The following is an 11,705-nucleotide window of genomic DNA, read 5'->3' as shown; positions in this document are numbered from 1 at the left end:
CACTTCGACTTGTATAAATAGGCATTACCTATTTCCACCGAACAACAAGTTCTGGTCAGGAGCATACAACACTCAGAAAACGTTTGCTAGCTTCCCATCTGTTAGCTTCCCACTTTCTTATACAAGTCACAAAACAACTACTCTTCCAGAATCAACTATTCTGGTCTCAACACTCTCTTTGCTTCCCTCCCCAAAACCAACCCTTCTCCTCCATTTTGTGACCGAAGCAAGTCTGGAACGGCCATTTCTTGGTTTACGCCGGACTTGTACAAATTTATCTCTCGAATATAAAGTACTCCCTTGCAGTACATTGTTTAAGGTTTAGATTTGTTTCTCACCCACATCACACGAAATTACCGAAACCAGCAGAAACTGTTTTCACCCTCAAACAATTGGCGACCACAGTGGGAGATTGGTCTTTCAGTTACAATGTCAATTTTCAATCCTCGATCTCATACTTCGACCCAGACATCAGGACGGTAGAGGCAAACGATCCGCTCAGGAATCGACGAATCAGCTACCAGACGGCCCAATACGATCCGCTCAGGGATCGACGACTCAGTTACCAGACGCCCCAATTACCAGTCATGACACGACAACAGGCGACTGGGGACTTCCCAGAGGTTAAAAGCAAACGATTCGCCCATGGATTGACGACTTGATTATCAAGTGACTCAGGGACGACTGGGGACTTTCCACGATTGCGGTGCTTCTCACAAAACTCAGACTTGCACCTGACTCATTTTTCGTTAGCAGATCCAAAAAACCGAGTAAGTCTTGCCTAGACAAAATACATGGTTTAATATTTCAAGTTTTCACGGGAATGATAAAACCGATAGCCATGTTATGTTTCATCCCATGTCATCTACCGACACACAATGTTCACGGTTCCATATCTTCCCTGGGATGTTTGTGTCACTTACAATCATAACCAAAAACGGCATCATCCTAAAACAGTTCATCCCGAATAATAATCCAAAACCCTCATAGGTAACACTAGTCTATCAACCCAAAAATCCAGAAAATCAAAACCATAAAGCCAGGTGTTTCATTTGCCTTTCACAAAAAAAAAAAAAACGAAACAGAAGAATTTCAGAAGACATAAGTGCATTCAAAGGAAGCCGTTCAACGGTGTTTTGCTCTTCTCGAAGAAGGCGTCCTTCGTCATTTGGAGGACCGCCTATTTCAGCTCCAACTCTTTGGACAGCCTTTCGACCTCCGCCTCTTGTTGTTTGACCACGTCCGCAGAAGGACCTTCGGTCACCTTGGCCTGCAACTTTTGGATCTCAGAGAAACCCTAACGCCCAGTTCCTCGTGGAATCAGTCACTTACCCGTACGTACCTACTTTGCATAATAACGATTACCAGTCACTATTCATGAGGTAGCCGACGCTACTATAGTGATATGTGAAGAGAAGAACAATATTTCTACAGATTCATGGAAGGCATACCTATGGCTAGGATTTACCCCAAAACAAGAAAACAAATTGAAAGAGAAATGCTGGAGTACATAGATGGAATACACTTGCCCACTTTATTGCTACCACGCTATCGCTAAACACCAGGACGTGAGAACAAAGATACGAGATAAAAAGGAGAGCCAACCCCTTTCATACGCATAACTCTTTTGGAATATGAATAAGGAAATGATTTCCTATTTGAGCTACGCATGAAAATAGGCAACTGGGCCCGCAAGAACAAGTTCGCGCCACGCCAAGCCAGCGCCGTACCAAGCCAATGCCTTGCCAAGCCAACAGTCCGCGCCATGCCCAGCCAACAGTCCGCACCATACCAAATCCAAGCCAGCGTTCACGCCAAGCCAGCGTCCATTCCAAGCTGATCCAGCGCTAACAACTTGCATCTTTCCAGCGCCAGCAGCTTGCATCCTTCCAACGCTAACAGCTTGCATCTTTCCAGCGCCAGCAGCTTGTATCCTTTCAGCGTTGCCATTTGAACGCCCAATAGAAGGGAATCAACAATCTAATTTCATTACACGTAAAGATCAGGAACGACTTCTCCAAAATCGAAGCAAAGAAAATAAGCAACCCCCCTGAGTTCACAAAGACTCCCTTCCTGTCAGGAGCTGCATGATTTTTGGGGACTTCGCCCACAAAATCGTGCAGTCTATGATGAAACACTTATGTGAGATTCTGTAGGCACAACGTCAAGACATATTCGCAGCCCTCAACCGAACTGCATCATGGAAGCAGTTGTTTCCAACCAGAGAAGTCGTTCCCAAACCCCAACCTCTCATGGAAATCACGACTGATAGATGGAACTAGGGACTCCTAACCATTGTTCGATTGAAGGGTGTCCAATTTGACAGCACACTGATTAACATAGCCGCTCCGCTTCAACGTTCGATCCAACAACCGCTTCACTTCAACGTCTTCCAGCAGCGGCTCCGCTTCAACGCTCGCTCCGACAGCCGCTCCGCTTCAGCGTTCTCTCCATAGGATGCTCCAGAATCCGAAGACGAAGCTTCAACGTTTGGCTCCTTAAGTTTCAACATCCTTTCCAAGAGCCTAAGCTGCTTCAACGCCGTTTCTTCTTGCAAAGGGTCGTACCACCACGCTCCCCATGTCAGGGATCATGATCACAGCCAGCCAACCTTCGTAGTCATGACCGCCTTTTGATCCATCTTGCCAAAACTCGTGATCATGGACAGTTTGCTCGCTTACGCGTCCATCCAATCCTTTTACTTCAATGGATGCCCATAAAATTCCATCCAACCTACTTTGTTACCACAACAATGTAGTCTCTTCTGATTACATATGATACCAAGAACTGTTGCCGCTCATTTGTTGATACCAGTCAGAGCTTCACCACAACAGTAATCACTACAAAAGTAACCTGTACTCCTCTATATTTAAAGTTCCACGTGGAAGAAGTAACAAAATCACCAGTACGAACGCACGATGGTGATGTCTTTATCATGGTCAACCCACTGACTATACAAGATGGAAACATGTAAACTATACTTGGGGACTGAGGATATACACGAAATCCCTTCACTGTCAAAGCTCAGAAGACACGTTCAACCAAAAGGTCATATCCACAACAAGGTCATCTACTCTTCAAGGGTGTAGCGCAAGAAAATCACCACCTATCTGTCCAGAAGACGCCTTCAAAAATTTACAATCACGCGGAGGATCCCAAGCCTGCTCAGAGGAAAACAACTTCAGAAATTGAAGAAAAATGCGACTGGGGACTGCTCATCACAGTCCATCCCGACGACCATCAAAGACTCATGAGATAACCCCAGAGACGCGGCTGAAACATTTTCTTGAAGAAACGGAGGGAGACATGATAAACAACATAACTCTCTCATTCCTACCACTTCACTATCCAGGATATTTCATCATGTGATATTCTGATCACCCCAGCGTCACATCCAAAAGAGTACGATAAGATTATATCAAATCCCGTGGACGTGGATTCAAAGCGGTGCAATGAAAGTAGGCTACACATGGGGACTACCAACATGGGATGCTTTCACTCCCCTCAACCAGGTTATTTCTGATTTCAACATCATCATTGTCGAAGTTTTACGAGCCGCAGGAATTTGTCAACATGAAGCCGTACATGTGCACCGAAGACTCCAAATGCACGCCACAAAGATACATTCACATATTCGGCCAATCCATCGGATCTAACAGAAGCATAAATGGGGACTGCTCACCACATCCCATTCCATACGATAGTCTAAGATTCGGAAGATGGTTCGAAGGATGCCACTTGGAACCAATACTTGATAGTAGCACATCGCCAACGAAACGTCTCCCAACTCATCTATTTCATCCAGTGTCTCCGGAAGATTTCGACCAATACAAGCATCCACAACATATTGTCATCACAATCAGAGGGTCCAGGCACTGAACAACCTAAAATCAAGGATGGACCGAAAAATCAACCACATCCATCCCTCTCAAGAATGCAATGGAGTTTGATAAATTTTGGAATCCACTGGAGAGACACTGCAGACGAAAGCATGAATCCAGACGAGCAACAGAAAACAGAAGAAGGTCAATATCTCTTTTCATGCGGACGGAGTTTCTAGAGTTTGAACAAAATAAATATTCCTTCTTGCTCCATGAAACGGATGACTAGGCGCGACTATACCACCTCGGGCCCACAACATCCCTCCTTAGTTCTTCCTGAATTTTATTGTCGAGCTGTTTTCGCCTCCCGAACGAGCTCAAAACCTAAATATTACCGCGAAGGGAGATCGAAAATTCTTTTCCGTTCATAATGGAGGTGCGGACCATCACAATCCGAGTTCGTACGAGAATTCTACAACGACTCTAGTAAGGGGCGCTAATTAGGGTTGCAGCATGCTAAACTCTGAAGCAAGTTGTTACCTTCCCGAACCCAGTCGTCACCTTCCCAGGGAACTGAAGCAAGTTGTTATCTTCCTGAAGCCAGTTGTCACCTTCCCAGGGAACTGAAGAAAGTTGTTACCTGATTTTTAAGATTTTCTGGGGTTGTAGTAATGAGTTTCAAACTCTCGGACTTGTGAAGATTAAATTTAAAGATTTAATAAAATTATGTACAAAATTATTAACAATGGGTGCGAGAGGTAACCAAGACACTAGATTCCACTATTATGCAAAATTGAATGATAAATATTTCAAAACTCTATTCAATTCTGAAGTCCTCTTTTATCTTTAATTCACTATCAATCATACAGATTCTCAAACATTATTTGTAAACCTTAAGCATAGATTATCAAGAGATTAAACCAAGCATAACCTATCAAACTGAATAACAAATAATTAAGACAATCATTCAAACAATTTAAAACTCTGCAAAAGCAGCGATTAGGTGAATTATATAATTAAATGAAATAGTTACCCATTTATGTTGCGTGAATAGCTTCCTCCATTTCCTTGGTTACGAGGGAATTAACTCATCATAGTAAAAATGCTCTCAAAATAATTTATTATGGCTCAAAGATGTTCACAATGATGAAACGGAGAGAAAATGGTGAAAATCAGGTGTTTGCAACGTTTATAATCGTTGCATAACCCGTTACAAAGAACGATATCTCTTAAGTGCTGTAGTCGTTGGAAAACTACGACCCACGTTCCGCTGTCGCTGTTATAGTTGAAGAACGACTGCTCTGGCAGGTCCGTTTTTCGTGTTCTTCACGTTCTTCATCATCATCATCAGCAGCAGCAGAGTTCTGAAAACTCTTGATTTCTGCTTCTCTGGCCCTCCTATCGACTCCCAAAACTCTCGACACCCCCTCTAGTAGACCCAAAGAGCCTATTTATACCCAACAACAGCTCCAAATCTCGCCAATAACTCCAATATAATTCTTCATTATGCGGTCAGTGAATAACAATATTTTCCGAATATTTTCTTACCAAACTTGGAATTTCTTGCGTAAACTTCCTCCCTCCACGCTCCAAATCGATTCTTCACGACCCAAAGTGATGCTCGAGCCATTCCACATCATCAGAACACGTCCATAACTCTCCATGACGCGTGATTATCATCCTCCAGTGCATGCTTGCCCTGTTTTGAACTCGAGAATCAAAACACGTATTCCATCCAAATTTGATCGAAACCACCACCCAAACTTTGTTCCTTATGCCAAATCACATCTTTCTGCCAATTTTAAGCGATTGAATCGCATTCTAACCCATTCATTTTGACAATAAAAATTCTGCCAGTTGAAAACTTCATTTCCCGCCAAAAACACAAATTCAAATTGTTGAAGAAGGTGCCCCTTATCCAGAGTGCTGGGGTGCGAATATCAATTGGGGTGGAAATAGTAAATTTTCTGGGTTCCTCCGGGACATTTCTGGGACGCTTCCGGTGCATTTATGGGGTGCCTACGGTACATTTCTCTGGTGTGTAAAACACTGCTTTTTGAGCCCATTTCGCCGCAAGGGCTTATTTCTCTAAAATTTCCTACAAGAACACAAAATAACACAATAAGTACTTAATCGAGTCTAACAATACAGAACATTGAGAACAAAATAGACACATAAATGCGTCTATCATTACCTTCCCGAAGCATGTCGTCACCTTCCCAGGGAACTGAAGGAAGTTGTTATCTTCCCGAAGCCAGTCGTCACCTTCCCAAGGAACTGAAGCAAGTTGCTATCTTCCCAAAGCATGTCATCATCCTCCCACGGAACTAAAGCAAGCTTCCATCATTCCACGAACCCGCAATTCTTCCTGAATTTTACTATCGAGCTGTTTTCACCTCCCTCACGAGCTCAAAACCTAAATATTCCCGCGAAGGAGGATAGAAAATTATTTTCCGTTCAGAATGGAGGGTCGGACCGTAAAAATTCGAGTTCGTACGAGAATTCTACAGCGATTCTAGTAAAGGGCGCTCATTAGGGTTTCGGCATGCCAAACCCTAATTCAGACAAAGTTGCCATCATCTCATGAAACTGAAGCCGGTCGTCATCCTTCCACGGAACTGAAAACAGTCGTCATCCTTCCAAGGAACTCAAGCTAGCTCCACTCTAAGCCGAGCAACGCAAGCAGCTCCATTTCAAGACGACCAATGCTGACGGCTCCCATTCCAAGCCGACCAACGTCTGCGGCCCCTATTCCAAGCCGACCAACGCCTGCGGCTCCCATTCCAAGCCGACCAATGCCTGCGGCTCCCATTCCAAGCCGACCAATGTTTGGAGATTAATATTCTTTTACTTTTTTTCTAATTTATTTAGGTGGTTTGACAAGGCAGCAACTATAACAGTGAAGGACAAGAATGTAGAAAACGCTAAACAGGATCCATGGAGACTTTGTACAGTAACACAAGTGGAAGAGGTTAGCACTCCTGAAGTTGTTACCTATCTGGCTGTGGACTATAATATACTCTGCAGTGTTCACTCAAATGGCCTCACTCTTTGATGAACAAGGAGCTGTGATGAACACTAAAGTTGGCAATTTTCACAGCCGTGCTGCAAGCATGTCGGCCTTCGATATTGTTAGTGTTCTGCTCTGTACTTTCATATATAACGAGCTTCTCGTGCCAGTCACTGGTAAATTAACTGGAAATCCTAAGGGGCTTTCTGAGCTCCAAAGAATGGGAGTAGGGCTTCTTATCGGGTTATTAGCTATGCTAGCTGCTGGATTCACCGAGATAGAAAGGCTAAGACGTGTAAATCCTGGAGAAGAGTCTAGTTCATTAAGCATTTTCTGGCAAATACCTCAGTATGTGTTAGTTGGAGCATCCGAGGTGTTCATGTATGTTGGTCAGTTAGAATTCTTCAACAGTCAAGCTCCAGACGGCCTCAAGAGTTTCGGAAGCTCTCTATGCATGGCTTCTATCTCGTCTGGGAACTTCGTCAGCAGCTTTATCATTAACATAGTAATGGGAGTCACAGCTGGAGACAGTAAGCCTGGTTGAATTCCAGGCAATCTCAATGAAGGCCATGTTGACAGATTCTTCTTCCTCCTTGTCGGACTGAGTGCTGTTAATTTCATCTGTTATTTGCTTTCTGCAAGGTGGTACAAATATATTGATGTCGAACCCGAAGATGAAAGGAACTCGGATATGGAGGAGGAGCTAGACGTATAATGAGATGGACCAAACTGATATGTTAGAGAGTCGAACTAATGATCTATCCTCGGTTAGTGTTTCTCCTAGTAATCAGCGAAGTAGCTTTTTTTTATATTGGTAGCGAAGTAGTTACTGTTACCTACTGTTATCTGGTCATATTACAAGCTAGAGTCCTGGAACAATGAAACCTTGAATATGTCCATGCACGTCTTTTATTTCAATAATTATGTTGTGTTCCTCAACCCTATGTGAATTTAAAGTAGGTGTTCTCAGAAAGTTTGCAATCTATTGCGCGAGTACATTGATTTAATTATGTTTAAGTTATGATCTATTCCTAAATGTTTAAATTTTCTTGGGAATTTTCTATATAATAACACAGTTTTTTTTGGGGGGATTTTTTTTTTTTTGGGATTTTTGGGAATTCTCTATATAATAACACAGTTTTTTAAAGCGGTCTCATTCACCGGGTTGATTCTGGCCCGCCATTTAATATTTTGACCAATAGAATTGTAGTAGAAATCTTTATAACCACAATATATATTTTCAACCAGTCACATTCAATAAAAATATTTCCTGAAGCAGAAAAATCTAATAAAATCTCCTAATGTTAGGAAAAGAGAAAAATAATAGCCACATAATATATTTCTCGGCTACAAGGATACCAAAAGATCCAAATAATAATTTGAAATAAGAGTATATCAAGCTATGCATCCATCATGATCATCATAAAAATAAATCGAACATAAAATTATAAAAGAAAAAAAAAGTCCAATGTCCAGTGTTTAATTACATTTCTTATAACTAAATAAACTCTAATTACAATTCCAAAATACTAATTATTAAAGTCACCCTGATTGGAATTTACAACTATATTTCCATCAAATTAAAACAAATTTGATCAAACTTTAAAATCAAAATACATAAAGTTGTACATATTTACCGATCAACGCTTGCATCTCTTCCTCAAAAAGCTTGATAGTTGATCCTGACAAAAATTCGAAATACAAATTCAGTAATAGAAAATCGTGGAGATACTAAAACATCATATTCAACAAAATATTGAGCATGGAAGAACAAAAACAAAAGCATAAAGTTTTATTAAAAATAAAATAATAACAATAATGATTTTTATTCCTAAAAATGGAGGAGATGCTCGATATTTTATTTTTCTTGATATTGTTCACTCTATATAAAGAAAAAACATTAATTGTTAAATATGAAAAGATACTCGAAATGTAATTAAACACTGGACATGAGACAAAAAACTGGATTGCAATCTGGCAATTAGAAGTCTCCCCATCCATAAAAGTCTTCCTTTGGAAATCGGCTCACTCAATCCTCCCAACAGGAGAAAGAGTGGGAAAACACTTGAATTACATAGATAAAATCTGCAAAATATGTACCTTCCAGAGGGAATCCATTTCTCATTTGTTCATACATTTCCCTCTAGTTCAACAGGTGTGGAGAGAACTACATTTTGATCCACATGAAATTTACAATAATATGGAAGGTTTTCATGAGTTGTTAACTCATCTTCTAAGCATCAGAAGATACAAAATTCATTCCATGGGATGGGCAGAATTGTGTATAATTGTCTTATGGCACATTTAGAAAGCCAGATGTAACTTGACTTTCGAAAAGCAAAAACCATTTGCTGGAAAAATTGCTAAAGACATTATTTGTTATATCAATTATCAGAAAGCTGCCACCAAAAGGAAACACCTCAATCTCATGAATGTCTTATATTCGAAAGAGGAAGCTGAAATACAACCCATTGAGTTCGGAATGAGAAGGAAACCACCCATCCTATTCACTTTGAAAATCAACGTGGCAACTTTCCTAGACTCTACTTCAGGGATACATGGAATGGGTTTAATCCTTTCTGACCACACAGGAAAATACAGGGGAGAAAGAGGAGTAGTGCTTGGGCAAAGCTCGAATGATGAAGTTAAACAAAGAGCGTCTCTGGATGCTTACAATTGGGCAGTGAACCTAGGAGGCAGAATGAACTTGGAATCCAACTCCTGCCAAATAATAAAGCTGATCAGGAGTATGTATGCAGAGAAGATAGGAGCTCGTTTCTCTCAAGACTATGATGGAAAGGAACTCTTTGAAATCGGTACGTGGAGCACAACAAATGATAGGGAAAATTACTTAGCAGTAAACCTAGCTAGATATAACATTGACTGCATGGTTTTGAAAATCGTACGATTCACGATTTGAATCGTACGATTCGATTCATTTTCCACCATATCGATTTAAATCGTGCATTTGAATCGTTTTGTTTCAAAATCGTGTAGTCAAACAACTTTGACTATGATTCTTGAGACTAAACTGAAAAGTTAAAGGTGGATTTTCAAAAATGCGAAGGTTAAGGTTCGAACTTCTCACCTCCTGAGTCATAACAGGGCCTATAACCAATGTTTCACTTAGATGTTTTTGATGTTTATCGAAATTTATTGCTATATATAAGATCATCGACCAAAACTTTGTTAAAAGATATGAACTTTGTTAAACGCTCCGCTTAATTCAATATTATTTACAAGAACACAAACGATTTGATAATCTACCGTGAATCTTCGATTCACGCTTTAATATGCGATTCGATTTACAAATTGTGCTCCGCGATTTACGATCTCACAACCTTGATTGACTGTAATTTGGATAGGTCCTGGGATCAAGTTTCTGTAATCAATATCATCCCAAACATCTCTGACAATGTTTTTTCTTCTAGTTTAAGACACCATCATGGTAACAATGTAACAGTTGCAACTGACTTATATGGTTTGAATGCAAACCAAGGGATTTCTGGCAGACTGCTCAGCATCACCAGACCCAAAACATGTATGCAGTTTGAGGGTTTTTTCTTGCCTCTTCTTTTATAGAAAAAATGAAAAAATACTCAGATATTTTTTTTAGTCAAAAGTGTGTTGTAATAATTGCTTCAAAAAAATTGCAATAATTAGATTTTTCTATCCAGAAATATAAATATTATGGAAATAGTTAGATATTGATTAATATTATTTCCAAAACCATGTTGTTTTTATGAAATTGGTGGGTTTGGTGTCTCTATATAAAGCATTCGTGCAAAACCCAAAACGGCAGAACCCCCTGTTTTGTTGCATCTCTCTTCTACGATTTTGTTGGTTTCTTTGTTCTTTTCTTCTTGCGATTTAGGGGTTTTCCGGCTGATGATCTACTTTTGTTGTTTCAGTATTTGTTTTTCAGGCATCCTCGGATCGTGAACTGTAGCGCCTGTTATAACCGCGACATACGTCAAACAATATCAAGGTATAAACTCATTCTTGCAAATATTGTTGCAATATCAAATCAAACACTATAATTGTTTTTTGTTTTAGATCGTCGTTGTTTTTTGTGTAAATGATGCACAAAACGGATATTGTTTTTTATCTAGATTTTAAATCGTCGTTGCTTCACCTGTTGCTAAATCAGAAAATAAAGGTTTGATCAATCTCACTACTAACCATGTTAATCTGATTAACTGTGCTTTGGTTATTCTAGATCATGATTTTTTTTCTTTGTTTAAGGATCGACACAACCTTCTTATGTAGGAACTGATCGATCTGTAAAAATCGATTTTATTCTCGACAGTAGAAATTAATGACTGGTTACATGTTATAACTGAAATAATATCAATGGGGTTTAAGATTTGCGTCTTAGTCAATGACAAAATGTTCATTCTATTCAAGGTATATTGATGGTAAAAAAAAGGAAGAACAATTACAATAATTGAAGAAGGATCCGTGTCTCGAACATTGAGGAGCATAACCCTTTGGTGACTAAAATAAATTTCTCATTGATCTTCATCTCCCTGATAAACACTGATTAATTCAAAAAATGTTGCATAAACTGAATCTTCATCTTATCATTTAGAGATAAAATAAATAATTCGAACCTTTGATGACTTAGCAAGGTTTCTATTTCAGTAGAGTTTTTATATGTTTTGGTTGTTCTCCTACTGTTGCATGCTACTTCACGGGCAACCAATCCATTAAAAGTGATCATTACAGATGGAGACCGACTGAAAAAATTCTCTTTGCTTAAGAAAGCTTTCAACCAAATCATTCAAACAAATGGGATTTCGGCCCACTTCTAATATCCAATGGTTGATGCATACATAAAAGTGAAGGCAAACACTTATATTAGAAATGTTCCA

The sequence above is a fragment of the Papaver somniferum genome, chromosome 6 (assembly GCF_003573695.1).
Source record: "Papaver somniferum cultivar HN1 chromosome 6, ASM357369v1, whole genome shotgun sequence".
In the NCBI taxonomy this organism is placed as follows: domain Eukaryota; kingdom Viridiplantae; phylum Streptophyta; class Magnoliopsida; order Ranunculales; family Papaveraceae; genus Papaver; species Papaver somniferum.
Note: the sequence above shows the minus strand (reverse complement) of the source record.